The 16455-nt window shown below is 33.0% G+C and overlaps 1 long non-coding RNA gene across 6 annotated transcripts; it reads right to left on the bottom strand.

Moving 5' to 3' along the window:
* On the bottom strand, nucleotides 1-10485 carry LOC126713548 (uncharacterized). Of its 6 annotated transcripts, none has more exons than XR_007651373.1 (4): nucleotides 9490-10485; nucleotides 6400-6536; nucleotides 3095-3152; nucleotides 1-2778 (listed from the first exon to the last, which is right to left on the bottom strand). It is a non-coding gene; the product is annotated as an uncharacterized LOC126713548 (long non-coding RNA). The 6 variants fall into 6 exon arrangements; XR_007651376.1 differs by having other exon boundaries at nucleotides 1-3152; nucleotides 9490-9550; nucleotides 10282-10485; XR_007651374.1 differs by having other exon boundaries at nucleotides 1-3152.
* Nucleotides 10486-16455: the final 5970 nt, after the last annotated feature.

The raw sequence follows: 16455 nt of genomic DNA, 5'->3' as shown, positions 1-16455 counted from the left end.
TAAGCGGGAAAAAATTAAACTTACAAAAGTGGAAAAACAAATAGTTTTCTTCATAACATCATAAAAATTTAGGTACATAGCTCAAAATAACATTTATAACCTTAAAATGAACCAAAAGTCAAATAGTTTAACCCCCTTAAAAGTTTATGGGTCTAATGTTGTGAGCAACCAAGCCATTGATGATCTTTTTGCATACCTGGACATATCAGAACTTTTAAAAAAAATATGTTAAATTGATTCCAAATGAAGAACACATATAGATGCGAAATTAGTTCTACCATCTCAAATCTAAATCACATGAATCAATGTTAGATAGCTTATCATTTCTTTTTCCTTTCAACACGTCTAATAAAAATCTCTAAATCGGAAAAAATAAATAAATAAATAATTATTTTTATGGTAAGCATTAATCCCTTGGACAATAGTATCATTAAAAGTACATAATCTAAGCATGAATCTCCATTAATACACCAAAGAAACCATGCATAGATTATGCAGTCCTCTCCAGTCATCTTAAGGGTCACATTAATATATATAAAAAAAAAAAAAAAAAAAAAAAAAAAAAAAAAAAAATCCTCTAATTTCCTTTTAAGTTGTAAACTTATAGTTATTTCTTTCTACAGATTATGCATGTGTGGTCCTAACAAAAATTAAAGGTTTAGAGATTAATCCAGAGAGATCCTAAACCTTCCTACTTTTTGAAAGGTATTAGAAATAATGCATTGAAATACTGAAGGAGAAAAAGGGCACAATATTGTAGTGGGTAAATAGACATTCCTCACTATGATTAAAAAAGCATCACATGGTCCAAAATAACGCTGAGGCACCCTGGCCAATAATTTTCCTTCAAATTAAAGTTTTGACTACTTGCAATCCACACAACATAACCCAAAAAAAAACACAATTAAATGGTAATAATCAAGCTGTATCTCTCTTCAATAACTACCTAAAATCTAAAAGATAGAACAGCAAGGAAACATCTTAAAGAAACAAACTTACCTTCTTCCTTTTTTCCAAACAGTTGCATAATTTTTTAATGGTGCATTGGTCAGATCCAAGGCAAACTTCACATATGCCACAAAATCTCTTTCTCGTGATTTGGCTTAGTTGCCCTCAATTCCTCACATAAATCAAGTACACTCAATTTGCATAGAGTAAGAAAATGTAAATATTAAGTATTCAAAATGGCACAATGGATTCTACATAGCCACCTTCCCTAATCATATCAAAATATGCCCAAAGGATCCAAAAGGCAAGACAAAGTATTCAAATTAAAAACTTTCACCCCTAACCATAACACTATTTGCCTTATAAACAACTTTTGCATGTCAATTCCCAATTATTAAGACTACGAATCTTGGAGCAAAGCAAATGAGGATGGCTATTTTTCAATTACCGATATACGTCTTAAGACAACTGCAGGTTTTTTTTTTATCAAATTTTATTGTTTCTCTTTCTCCTAATCTCCCACTAAGTTATGCATTAAAATATGAACTTTGATAGTTTTAGTGACATGTAATGCAGCGTCAAAATTGATTAAGAAATTTAATTGATTTTAAAAAATTACGTGTCCTGTTTTATTCAGGTCCAATTTCTTTGTCATATTTATTCCCTTTAAGAACAAAGAATGGTTTTGGGAAATGTTTATAGATTTTATTTATCAGAACCTATATTTGTTCTACGTATTCACTGAAAAATTTAAACAAACACACAGAAAAAACACAAAGATAACCAAGACAAAAGTTATTTTAAAAAAGTGCAGATAGTTATTCAAAACAGAGTAGATTTAATGAAATAGTGCAGTGCAGTGCAGACTTTTTATGAATCAGTGCAATGTAGATTTTGTGAAACAATGTAGCGAAGATTTTAGATGTGTAGCAGTGCAGATACTTTGTAGAAGAATAGTGCAGAAAAATAACATTTTGAAGAAGAAATCTTTTTAACAAATTGGATCCATAGAACAAATTTTGTTCACTGAGAAATTTAAACAAACAAATAGAGAACAAACACAAAGATAACCAAAACAGAACCTTCAAACTCACATTGCTCATTTTATAGAACTTGGCAAATGAAACAAAAATCCCAAAGCCAAAGCTTATTAGTAAAATCACATACCAAATAAAATGGAGGTTATAATGTGGTTTTGGAGAAGGAGATGGGCAGAGAAAAAAGAGCGGATAGACTAACAGAACACAACGTATTCAAGGCCTAGTGATACCCATTGAGAAGCTTCAAACAGGGCAAAAAAAATCCTTTGAAAAACCTTTCTTTTAAAGGTATAGATAATAGGTTATACAATATCAATTGATTTTTTTATATTCTAGATAAAATTTGATTTGTGGTCAATTATGATAAAATAAGCTTCAAGACCCCTTTATTTATAAACCACTTAAGTCAAAACGTAAATTCCCAAAGTCATAATCTATTCATTCTAAAGATAAACCACACACAAAGACATTTAATGTTCTTTCAAACATTACCCTAACAAAAACATGAGAGAGACAGAGACAGAGACAAAGACAAAAAGGGGGTAATTATAGAGAGACAATGTGAGAAAACTGGTGAATCTATTGGACAAAATTCTGTTTTGATTAGTATATTAAAGCCAATGAATGTTTTAGAAACCAAAGAATGTTGAAGGCTGATAGCAAAGGGGTTTTGAAGAGACCATTGTTGATTTATTTAAGTTTTAATTTTCTTTAAGAATACCTTACAAATTGGCTCCTTGACTAACTCTCCTCCCTTGCTTGGTTGAGTAACTATTCTTGCTGAAAGAAACTGATACAAAGGGAAAAATACAAAGGCGTTTACAATATAAAGAAAACAGGTTGAATAGCCAAAATTGATGATATAAACTTTGCAACATTTTCTAATATTGCAAAGCAATAAAACAAAAAAATAAACCAAAGAAAACTTAATTTTGCAGAGAACTATCCCAAATACATCAATTGGCAAAATGTAATCCAATGGATGAATCCAATGATACTGATATTGAGATAGAATAGAGAAGAAGTCCATTGGAGAAACAACAGAATCAACCTAATGGAAGTCATAGGATAGAGAATGAGAAGAATGATAGTTAGAATCTCCTAACCTGCCAGTTTTATCCAGCAATATTTCTTGAAAACACCTGGTGAACATCATAAATCTGTCTAAACAGAGGTAATTCAAACAACAAATACATAATGGATAGAATCTATTACAAAGTATAAGATAAACGAAAGAGAAATTAGTCTTTCATAAACAATGCTGACCTAATCTCCAAGTATGTTTGATCATATCTAAAACAAAATAATAAAGTACCAATATACCTCATTGTCATAGTCAATCTTTCTTTAAAAGACTGATTTTCAAATGGTAATCTTATCACTTCTATGATACCAATTCTATTAAATGCTCTTCAATTGGCATATCTCATCCACATATATATGTAAAGAAATCACACTGGGTTAATTTGCATATTTTAGCAAGTAGCAAATATTGATTTCGGAGTTTAATCAAACAAATTGGAATCAAAGATAGACTATATACCAATTATGAATAGCTACCACATTGAATTCAAACCCACAATCCCATTGATTAAATAGTACAAAAAAATTAATATTTTTTGGTCAAAGTAATTTCTCTTTCATGAACAACTTTTGTTATATTTTTTTGGAACATAGCTTTTTATTTATAACGAGAACATATAAACATTGTAAATACCAAGACAAAGAAGAATGTACAATAGAGGGAAAATGTGAAGTTACAGGCTATAGATTAAATTAGACAGATATTACAATTTTATAGGTCAATTCAATCCAAATACTTGAGGAAAAAAAACCTAAAATATGGAAAATAATTATACAACAAAAAAGGGCATGAGTAACAATAAAGAAAACCCAATTGGATAGCAAAGCAAAAAACCAATCCCGATACGCAAACAACACTGGTTACAAATCATATAACATGGAAAAATAAATAAATAAATGCAACTTATGCACAGGTTAGTGCTTTTTAATTAACTTTCGTATTTATTTGTTTCTAATTTCAGCACAAATGAAAGTCAATTATAAAGTCATCAAAGGATAAATATAATTAACAAATTAGTAAATAACAGAATACTGGAATTGTTCTTCCATGAAATCTAAAGACCAAAACCAACAAACACCAAAAAAGAATAAATGCTATAGAGACCACAAACCAAATATAAAACCTGATTTGAAACTGAAATTAATGATTACATAATCATCACTAATAGAAAACTCAAATCCTTCAAAACCAACACAATGTAATCATTGAGCTACACTGAATAGTAAAATTGCACAAAAACAAATAAGCCAAATTGATTGTAAAGCAGAGCAAACATAAAAATAAAGATCCATGGACTAATCAAAAACATTAATGTGTTCACAAGATTTTAGTTTCAAGTTTAACACTTTTACTACTGCTTTGGTATCAGTTTGGTAAAACTGCCATTATTTCCGATTGCTCAAAAAATAAATCATAGCAGTTTTAAATTGCAGCAGAGAAAAATGAAAGAAATATTGTAAAAAAAGCCTGAGAAAACATTGAACATATGGGTTGAATTGTCAACAACACACCATTTAATCAAATCTATGTCATTTATTTCTATGTTTCTATTTCAAAGAAGGCAGTAAATAAACGAAGAAAACAATAATTTCAATTTGGAAAAGATTATAATGTTACTAAAACAGGAAAAACAAATAGTATAATCTGAGACCAAATCATTCAAAGAGAGAGAATAAACAGCCGGATTTTAATTCAAATTTGAATAAGAAAAAGTACCAGTGAGCAGTTCCTGAGAAATTAGTGCATACCTTCTGAATACACTGGGTTTTAATACGCAATAACACCAATCAAGCAGCGACAACCAACAAAGAAAGCATACCACCTTTTAAGCTCGTGAAAAGAAAAAGAAAACACAGACACACACTCTTGTTTAGAGAATGACCAACCTGGCATCAACACATGATCTAGAAAAAATTATAATTGAAATCTCATAAGCTATAACTAATGCGGATTTGAAATAAGTAGAAGGGAAAATTGGCTAAAAAAATCAATTTGTAAAGAAAAAAGCTGGCTAAAGCATGCAAATCAGAGCCAATTGAAACACAAATACAGTAAATTGATAAAATCTAATACAAAGTATGAGATAAGTAGAAGGGAAATCAGACTATCCTAACCTATCAGTTTGTTCCAACAACGTTTCTTACAAAAATGCCTGGTGAACATTATAAATCAATCTAAACAGGACATTCAACATGTCACTTTTGATATATAACTTAAGTATTAAGCATATGTCAAAGCATAAAAAGGAATCTTCCACTCAAACCTGAGGCATTTAGTAATTTAAGATGCCCAATAAAAACTCACACACCGTGACTGTTGGGTCAATTGGTATCTCTTGATGTCCCTAACTTACACGTTTAGGATTTGCACCTCCTCTCCTCCTCTCTTAAGCTTAATGCAGAAAAGGAAAAAAAAAGTTCAAATCCCACATGGAAAAAAATAATCCAATCTCTCTCTATTAGTTAATGAACCACCAACCTCTCCTTCAATTTCACATACACTGTCTGTGGAAGACACTAACAAAAACTTCATAGACACAAAGGAACTGTTTGGGTTTAATTAATATCAGATCAAAAAAAAGGGGGAAAGATTTGCTCTAATTTAATCAAATAAAATATATGGCACTTGCGATTTGCAAATAAAACAGTAAAAGAGAGACCAGAGAAAAGAGAAAAGAGTTTGAAGTAATCGTTGTAAAAAACAGCGCCTAAAAATCTGTTGCAAAGTGTATAACATACTTTAGTTATCAATCTGTTTATTTGTTATTTTAAAATGCAGTAATTAACCCAAAAAATCCCATAATCCCACTTACAAAGAACTTAAAATTACTATACACTCTGAAGCATCCATGTTGAAATCTGTTTATAATCCCTAATGTATAATACAATAGACCAAAGAAAAATAACTGTTTATACCTTGTACAAAAGAGCAAGTGTATAATACAATAGTCAAATTTTGGCCGAATGGCTTTCACAAATGGTTTAATTATTCATAGCCCGTTGACCTCATGTAAACATTCCCAGCAGAACTCCATTCAAGCAAACTATAATAAACTGTAAAATGGTTTTATTTTTCAATAATCTTCTCAACGTTCCCCTTAAATTAAGAGATTGGTCTGATTTTTCAAGAATCACCATATCTAGATGTCAGTCTGATTTATATATAGCCATTATTATATATGTCCTTTGGAGATGGCCTCTCATGATTCTAGGGTTCTACCATTCTTGTCCATGCCGTAAGAATTAATATTGACAACAAAGCAACTAAAGAAAGAGAATAAACATCCAAATTTCAATTCAAATTCAAACACAAAGAAGTGATGTGTACCTTTCATCAGTCTGTGTTTATTTCCAATTATATTGGTCACGGAGTAGTGCTGATCCTCAATCTCAATCCCTATTGCTTACGGATTGTATCTATCTCTCTCTATTTCTGTCTCTCCATTTCTCTATATCTGCATCTCTCTATTACCGGTGCCAGTTAAGAGAAAAACCCAAAAAAATTGCAGCAACCACTGATTCAATATTTCAGGATAGCTAACAAACTTTAACAACAAAAATTATTCAATAATCTTAAACAGGTAAATATCATAAAATTATTATTTTAAAAAATTATCTCATTGGACCCATTATAATAGCTTGACATATCAATGGCCAAAAATATCATTCAGATGCAATTAATAACATATCAAACAAACATAAACACACAAATAATAATAATAATAATAAACAAACAAACAAAAAACAAAAACAAAAACAGAATTTCTTCTTTTTTTAATTTCCCAAATAGTTTTAGCCATGAAACTAAATCATGGTTTGAGCAATATTACAATAATAAAAAATTATTTTAAAAAACTCTTAAAAACTGCCAATCTAAGAACCAAACACAGAGGCAATTGTTTGACAGAGCCATCCGTAAATGGGTTAGGGGAAACGATGGGGAGACTAAGAAAATAAGGAGATAGAATTGTGTGAAGAAGAAGAAGAAGGTCATGGGAGTGCATTAGAAAGAGAGAGAGTTTGATCGGGTGGTTCTGTTATCCAAAAGAAAAACCAAATCTAACATAGATATCTGATATTAAAAACCATTCTATCCCAAATTCCTTACTCAAAACTGAATCTAAGCCAAAACCTAAATGCAATCCAATACATTCCAATCCAATACAATCAAAATACACAGACCTAGATCATATTTAAACCCAAATTTAAAGAACCAAAAAACAGAGACTAACCGATGGAGGATATGGATCTGATGGTCTTTTATAGTGAAGAACCCTAATTTCTTGTCTGCCATTGACAGAGAGAGAAAGAGCTGTCAAAGATTTTAGAAAGAACCCACCTCGTGGCGCAAGGTTTTCTTTTTTCTCCTTCCCTTTCTCTGTATCGCAGTGTCGCTAGGGTCTTCTAGTTGAAACGCTTTTTTATTTTATTTTAACCGGCAGAATGTTTTATTCAGCCAAATCCAAAAAAAAAAAAAAAAGAACCACAGCGTTTAATTGACTCTAATTTCATATTGAAATTTGTGTGTATACGTGGCACACCATTAGAGTTCTAATTGGAATTACAATTTCACATTCTCTCTGCTTCACCTATTATTTTATACTAGTGTTTAACCCGCGCGATGCGCAGGATCATTTAAAATCTTATAAGTAGAAGAAAATACAGGTAATTACTTTAAATATATATTATACATTGTTAAGACTCTTAGTCATTACAACTCTACTGTGTATAGCTATAAAAATGGTTTCATTAGAGGTAATAAAGTTGTAAGAATTAGATATCTTTATATTTCTTTTAAAATAAAAAGAAAGAGAGGAAAAGACATGGAAAGAGAAATTATTTAACTTATTATATTTCTTAGGTAAAACTCCATAGTGTTCCATTAAGCAATTGAGAAGGAAAAATAGCACAATTGACATTATAAGGAAAATTTTGATGTATTCAAGCAGATATATAACTGATCCAAACAGCCATAGTACAATTATATACACTATATTGACATACATAACTTTTTACTTTACAATAACAGAACAATAGGGGAAAATCCATTTATTTTAATAAAGCAAATACTGTTGTCTACATTCTTCATTCAGCTTATACACTTTGAAATCAACCATTTTGGGCCATACAGTGTCTAACATATCAAATTGTGAAATATAATTACATTTTATAGTATCACTGTTCTAGTCTGTCAGCTTTATTCAGTAAATTCAGTTTACTCTTCTAAAGGCAAAAAAATAATAATTAACAATACTATGAAATACATAAAGACTCGTAGAGTAAGGTAGTATATGCAATAGAGTTCAGTTTTTTTTCTTCTTTGTAGCAATTTGCTTAGTACTTTTTTGACGTTTTTGAAGCATTTGGAGCGGCATAAATTATGCAGATAATCCTGAACCTATTCTGCAGAAATCAGAATATGCAGCAACAGAAATACAACCCGTGGACATACATAACAGAAACAACAACAATACTTCTTAAACGAAATTATGCAGGAAAATTCCTGTAGAAATTTGAACAATCAATTTTCACAACAAAGCACCAAAAGGGGGAAAATGAACACAAAGAATTGATGCGTATATTTCGTCCAATTTTCACAACAAAGCACTCCAAAAAGGTAGAATGAACACACAGAGAATATTCCGCAAATTGACGGAAACAGGGGAAACTTATCCCGAAATCACAGAGAAGTTTCAAAACCAAATCAAAACAACAAAAACTCATACAGAGAAGGAGAGAAAGTGAGGTTATTCCAAGATTATATTCCTAACAGATTATATTCCAGCTCAAACACAATAAAATGGCACATTTATTCATGACCAATCTGCAGTTAGATCCTATCCAGAAAAGAAAAAAAAAATCTGCACTTAGAAAACATTGAGCAAAAGAATTAAAATTAAATCTATAGTCAACTAAAATTTAGCAAAAAAAAATTGCTATAAGTTTAAGAGAGGGGCTGTCAAGGCCCTTAAATGCCAACAACTGGCTCCTCTTTCATTTCCTAGTGAGTTTTCATTTTAATTTTTTGTACTCTTCCCTCACCTTCACTAATTAGTCACATAATAGATAATCTTCATTTTGATGTTGGCCCATATGCTTAATAAACTTTGTCATAAATCTATGTTTTGAAGTTTGGTTTTACTCCCCATTTGTTCAATTCCTTCCTCTCTCCCGACAATAGTTCCTCCAATGTTTTCTAACTTAAAAGTAAAACCTTGAATGTACCCATCTATTTTAAGTTCCAGTTAAGTACTCAAAATCTCTTTTTTTAAGATTTTCTTTTCCCATAAAACTTTTGCACTCATAGTTATATTAGTGTTGCTGTTAAGGAAATCTTTGTTCTAAATCAAAGCAATTGCAAATGGAAAAGGGATTTCATTGAACAATGAAACAAAGAGGAAAATTTAAGCTATCATACCTTTCATTTTATTGTAGAAAACCCAACGGTAATTCTTCTATTAGAGAACCCAGTAACTTTTCTGGTAGGGAAAAAATTAAATTAACAATTGAGATAAATGACATTTGAAAGTTTGAGAAGATATTCTAACTACCCATGAGGCGTTCAACAAAACCAAACGATGCCAACAAATTGCAGTTGGCAGTACTTACGAAGTTTTTTTTTTTTTTTTTTTTGAGATAAAGATAGAAATTTTATTTGATAAAAGGGAAATACATGTACAAACACAACAACCCTGTAAGCATAAATACAGGGGAACAAAGACCTGTTCTGCCGAAAACAAAATATGCAACAAAATAAATACAGCCCAAGGACATAAAATACAGAAACAGCAACAAATATTACAATTACCCCCTGTAAGCACAAATTATGCAGATAATCCTGAACCTATTCTGCAGAAAACAAAATATGCAGCAACAGAAATACAACCCGTGGACATACATAACAGAAACAACAACAATACTTCTTAAACGAAATTATGCAGGAAAATTCCTGCAGAAATTTGAACAATCAATTTTCACAACAAAGCACCAAAAGGGGAAAAATGAACACAGAGAATTGATGCGTATATTTCGTCCAATTTTCACAACAAAGCACTCCAAAAACGTAGAATGAACACACACAGAATATTCCGTAAATTGACGGAAACAGGGGAAACTTATCCCGAAATCACAGAGAAGTTTCAAAACTGAATCAAAACAACAAAAACTCTTAGAGAGAAGGAGAGGGAGAGGGAGAGAGAGAAGAACGTACCTGGAAAACTCAAAAGGGGATAGCGATGATCAATCGAATCTCCATTGTGGCGCAAGTAATTTTTTTTTTTTTTCTCCTAGCGGAGTTTGATGTGAAGAGATCGCCTCTATCGTAGTACGGCTAGGGTTTTTTTTAGAGAGAAAAAAAGTTAAGAAGACTGATGTGAAGAGGGTAGGATTTTTCCCTTTTTCCCTTTCTCTGTATCGCAATATTGGCATTTTTTTTTTTTAAGAAAAAGAAAATGTTAAGTGGTCTGAAGAGATCGGCAGATATTTTAAAATTTCTATGTTTTTTTTTTTTCTTTTTAACAGGTTTTTTTTTTGGTTAATATAAAAAATTACAGCCAAACGGTGTTAATATTTTGAAAACAATATAATGTATCGCTTTTTAAACTTATACATGTCTGAATTTTAAGTAGGGACTTTTCCTATTTGTCATTACCTCCTTAATTCTAGGAACTCATTTTCTCTCAGCTTCTGCTATTATATATAATATAGATATAGATATAGATTAAAGGCCCATTTTAAGCCAAACTTGTTGAACCATCTTTGAACCTTGTATTTTGCTAGGTTAGTAGCTTTGAATAAAACTTGATCATAGAGGAGTACCAAAAAAGTGGATCTAATTAGTTTGAAGAATTTGTGTGCGGATCAAGTTTGATCATATCATCTAAAGCAAACCTTGTAAGCAGGGGTACATGGTGGCTTAGTACAATCTCATTTTGTTGGGTAATAGATTGACTACAATTAATTAACCAATTATCCAATTTGAGGAGAAAATGGGCTTTTGCCCTTTAAAAAAAAAAAAAAAAACCAGCATTTTGCCACCTTTCCCAAACTAATTGGGGAAATGGCCCTCTTTTGAAACTCGATTTTCTCAAAATTGAGTTTTTTTTTTTTTAATTTGGAGTCCTATAATGGCGTTTTAAGGAGCCTATAGTGACGTTTTAAGGACCTATAGTGGCGTTTTGGAACTCGAGCTCCATGAACTCAATTTACATGCAAGTTTTTTTTTTTTTTTTTTCTTTTTACCTATAACTCGTGTTCATGGAGCTTGAGTTCCAAAACGCCACTATAAGCTCCTTAAAACGTCACTATAGGCTTCTTAAAACGCCACTATAGGGCTTAACTTGATTTTGAGAAAATTGAGTTTCAAAAGAGGGGCATTTCCTTAATTAGTTTAGGAAAGAGGACAAAATGCTAGATTGTTTGATAGAAAGGGGCAAAGGCCAATTTTGTCCCAATTTGATTAATTGAATCAAATTACATATAAATTAAATTATGGCACAATCAAATAACCAAACTAAATTAAGTGTAACAGAAAATAAGTTTGACATGGCAATTTGATCACGGTGGAGGAAACATTCTCAGGTAAAACCCCATCAGGTGAATTTTAAGTCACCACTCCTGAAGAATCCACTAACAAGAATAAATGTTACAAATACAATAAATCTCATACTATTCTGAAGTAAATACCTACAGTAGAACCTACAAATCTATGAGAAAGCTCAACTTCGGTCTCCAATCTATCTATATATATATAATCGAAATTTCTGCTGGCACCACAATTTTTCTCATCAGCATCATTTAAAAAAAAAAATCTGATTTTTTTTTTTCTCTAAAACCCGATAATACATAAAACCTAATAAACCTAAGAAGATTTAATACCCATGGTCCCAACTTGACCTATTATTTGACTCATTCTCTTGAGAGATTGATTGGAGATTGGAGAGCAAAATCTGAATCCTAGCGCTAAAATCAAAGAATTTGCAATTGAAGCCAGCCTTCTTTGAAGAGCAAATTCTGAACCCGAGGTAAGAATTTCAATTGAAAGACTATCTACATGTTATTATTTTCAGCAATCTTACTTATTTTAGGATAAGTGCTCCGCATATTAGGCCAAGAGCAACAACTTTTGTATTTAGTTTTTTTTTTTTTGAGATTAGTGTGGACTTATGCCTATGTCTTAGCTGTAAAGGATTAGGAGTTAAAGTTTTAATTTTGGAAGCTAACAACCTGTTGAAACACAAGAGCTCGTTTGGACCCCCAATTTAAATTACGGCTTGGTTGTTTTTACACTAACTTAATACTAAATGCGGAATAGTGTAAACGCAAGCAAACATGCAAGAGAGCTACTCTAATCCATATTTAAAGCAACACAGTAGTAAAATGAAATGAACAAGAGTAGGGAAGAGAGATGCAAACACGGATAACACCGAGACGTGTTATCGAAGAGGAAACTGAAGAACTCAGCGAAAAACCTCTTCGCCGCCCTCCAAGCGGTAATCGATCCACTAGATGATCAGTTGGGATACATGGGTAAGCAAGAGACCCTTTAAGCCTAATCTACCCTCTCGGAACCGTGTTTTGTCTAGCTCTCCGGATTCTGCAACAAGCACCATGTTGCATCTGCCATCGTTGGCTTCTTCCAATGTTTCCCAGCAACACCAAAACCTCACTCGACACTCTCAAAAGGTGTGGTAAGTGGTTGGGCTATATACCTCTCAATGATATCGAAATGGAGAGGTAGGAGATGAAGAAATTCCACAAACAAAATGTGTAGAGAATTGTTGGTATAACAATTTCTAACTCTCAAGTGTTTTAGCTAGGGTTTTCTCTTAGAAGCTCTCCTTCACATTTGTGGGTAATATAGGTATATATAATGAGGGTACAGAAAGCATGTATCAGGCAGTACAGACTGGCAGAACAAAATGTCTCGCAGGTGTCTCGCGGGAAGGCTTTACCCGCGAGATACTCACAAGACACAGCTGTCTCCATCTGTACAGACTCTTTGCATTTCAGTCATGTGTAGGGCACATGTATCTTTTCGCGGGATGCTTAGTTGCGAGATACCCACGAAAATCTTTCTTGCTTCAATAGCTTGAGTCTTCATACTCTCTCTCATTATCACACAACCCTTACAATAAATTCCCACAACAAATATAGGATACAAAAGATTGAATAAAATTATAATCAAATTTGGCACAGAATAAAAGCCAACAAAATACATATTTGTAAATCACAACTTTATAATCTCCCCCTTTGGCTATTCCATAACAAAACCCCTAAAACAGACTCTAGACTTAAATGTGAGTTTAGGAACAATGACAAAACTCACTCACACCTAATCTAGAAATTGTGAAGCACTTATAGTTTATTCCTGTAACCTGAAACACTTGCACACAAACAAAACTTTCATTAAGCTTATGACAAGTTGAACACAAGATATGAACCAGGGCAAGCATAGTACGATCAAGTATGTAAACAATAAATATCATGCAAACAAACACTTGATCAAACAAGGGCAGTCATTAAAGAATGACTCCAATGAACATATAACAAGTAAATATTCATTCGGACATGTACACCGAAGCAATCACTTATGATTACTTGCATGTCTAATCACACAACCAATGCAACATACACGAAGTATATGCATCTAGGAACAATCCTACTAAGGGCACAAATGTGAAGTACTCAAGACATTATAGCAATATCTAAAAGTACACAGAGAATGCTACACAAGCATTGAGAAAGTCACAAACACAATATACTAAAAAAAACGCTGAAATTAACTAAAACAACATGTGCTGAGGTTTTAAACAAAAGCAGTAAAACCATAAACATAAACCAGTAGTTGTAGAAGCTAAATATAAGCACAAGTAAACCAAACATTAGGTACTGTCTTCTTCTCCCCCTATTACTACACTCCCCCTAACAACGACATCTTCTCCCCCTTTTTGTCACGGGATAGCTAGTCTTCATGTTCCTCTAGCTTCCTCTGAATTTGGTCCAGTTGAGTTTGAAGAGATGTGAGCTTGGTGTCAAAACGATTTTGTTGGGAGTACATGATGGTAGCTAGTCCGGATATCTTAGTAGTAATCTCTTGGAGAGTATCCAAGATGCTGTCTAACCGTTCATCATAGACATGTGATGTAGAACTTGAGCTTCCCTGAGTAGCAGGAATTTCTTGCTTAGGATTCTTTTTAGTGTGACTCATGCTTGCATGGAGAGTGCGAATAGAAATTGGACTTGGCCTTGGATAGGGGTGCTCATTTTTTAAGGATAAACACCTTTGAGCTTCAAAATCCGTGAGATAAGGCGACAGAAAGGAATGCAATTCCTTAAGGCAGTCCGGTCAACTGTTTTTGCCAGAATGTGGAAGATATGAGAACACACATCAATCTCGACATTAGAGATTAAATCATGCAAGAATAGTGCTTGATCGAGATTCATGAACCCAGTGCTTGACAGAGGGTAGAGGTTGCTACACATGATTGTTGTAAGTAGTCTTAGTTCTGGAGAAAGAGATGCCACACTTATTGACATCCCATTGGAGGAAAATTCCAAATTATTTCCTAAGGCTTCTCCAAGAATCTCTTCATCCGGATTCAGCTCATCATATACTGGTGGTATGGGGAGTATTGGCCGGTTGATGTGTAGGATTTCCGCCAAGTAAATCAGTGACACTAAGAAACTTTTTCCTCTAACCCAACATTTAATCTCCTCTCCGTCAACAGTGGCATTGGCATAAAATTCTCTCACCATGTTCTCATAAGCATCCTCAAGAGTTGATAGAAGAAAGTTCCAATCCTTTGTGGCAAACCATATGGGAATATTGGTGTCACATAGAGATAGCTGGTCAACAGCTCTTTCAACCAACAGTGGAGCTTCCATAAAGTACTTCTCAAAGTTTTGAGATGCAGCATAAGATCTGAAATAGTTCTGATAAAAAATTCCTATTGATGATCAAGTCCTCTTTGGATTTGGAGAGAGATTATCAACATCAATCACATGCTCGTTTCCTTTGTTGCTGCCTCCTTTCACAGTTGAGCTTTTAAATGGAGACATCTGCACAAATGAACACAGAACAGGAACAAAACAAGTGCAAAAGAAACACAAAAACAGTGCACAAAAACTTGATTAGATTCAAGTTAGTTCAAAACAAAATTGACAACAACTCAAAACATATCAAAACATACGTATAACAGAGCACACAGACAAAAACAACAAGTTAAAGATGATAAGCCATGTAAACAAACTCACAATGCATTAGTGAAGTGAGTATAACAGTGTGTGCATATGTGTGCATGTGCTGATGCATGTGTGTGCATGTGCGTGCATGTGCTGATGCATGAGAAAAGCCTAGAGATGCCTAAAGTGTGCACAATTTATGCAAGGAATGGAATTTGAGAACAAAGCGAGTTAAACACATCCAAAACATGTGAAACAAGTTCAATCAGAGTAAACTCAAGTAAAGGAACTCATTTGAGACCAATACAACCAAGGAATGTCACTTGGACATTCTGTCAAGTACCTAGCATGCAACAATGCACAACAATGATGGAAAATGCATGAACATAGTGAAAATATGCCTCAATACATGTTAGAACTGCCACAAGGGGCCAACATAGATGCATAAACACCAAATGGGACTAAGCCCAATCAAGAGATTGAAAAAATTTTCACAAAAATTAGAATCCTAACCCAATTTTCGAAAATCCCCAATTTTCAAAGCCCTAAGCACAAATACCTCATAATCCCAAAATAAAAGATGAAAATGGTGTTAGAAACACATACCTTGAAAGGATTTTGCAGAGATTTTGCTTGAAAATGATGGGGTTTGAGTGAAATAGTGATTTGGGTTGAAAGGGGTTCGAGCGACTTATGTAAGGGAAGTGAAAGGTGTTGAAAAACTATCACATCTGCTACATAAAAACTGTAAACACGCGTTTTTCGCGGGTTAGGCAGTGGCGAAGCAGTCGCAAGACAGTAGCGAGAACGGCCATTGGAGCTCAAAACCTTTCGCGAGAAGCTTTAAGTCGCGAGACAATAGCGAGACAATCACGATAGCTTCTATGTGATTTTGAAAAAAAATTCAGTTTTTGCCTAAAAACCATTTTGCAAGAAGAGGGTAGTCATGAAATACCCGCGAGGAAGTAGCGAGAATTTCTGTATGAAAAATATGACTTTTGATTTCCCTCAAGCACATTTCACGGGAAGCTCTATGTCGTGAGCTTCTCGGGAAACAACCTCTGAACCAGTTTTTGAAGAAAAACACAAAAATGCATTTTGAACAAAAACTAAAAACACAAAAGTATAAAATCACTTTCAAAAACAAATAAAATACTCAAAAATCTTTTTGGGTTTGATCATCAAGTACTTGAGCATACAC

Source organism: Quercus robur, chromosome 2, assembly GCF_932294415.1.
Source record: "Quercus robur chromosome 2, dhQueRobu3.1, whole genome shotgun sequence".
Lineage (NCBI taxonomy): Eukaryota > Viridiplantae > Streptophyta > Magnoliopsida > Fagales > Fagaceae > Quercus > Quercus robur.
This window is presented reverse-complemented; position numbering and strand designations above follow the sequence as displayed.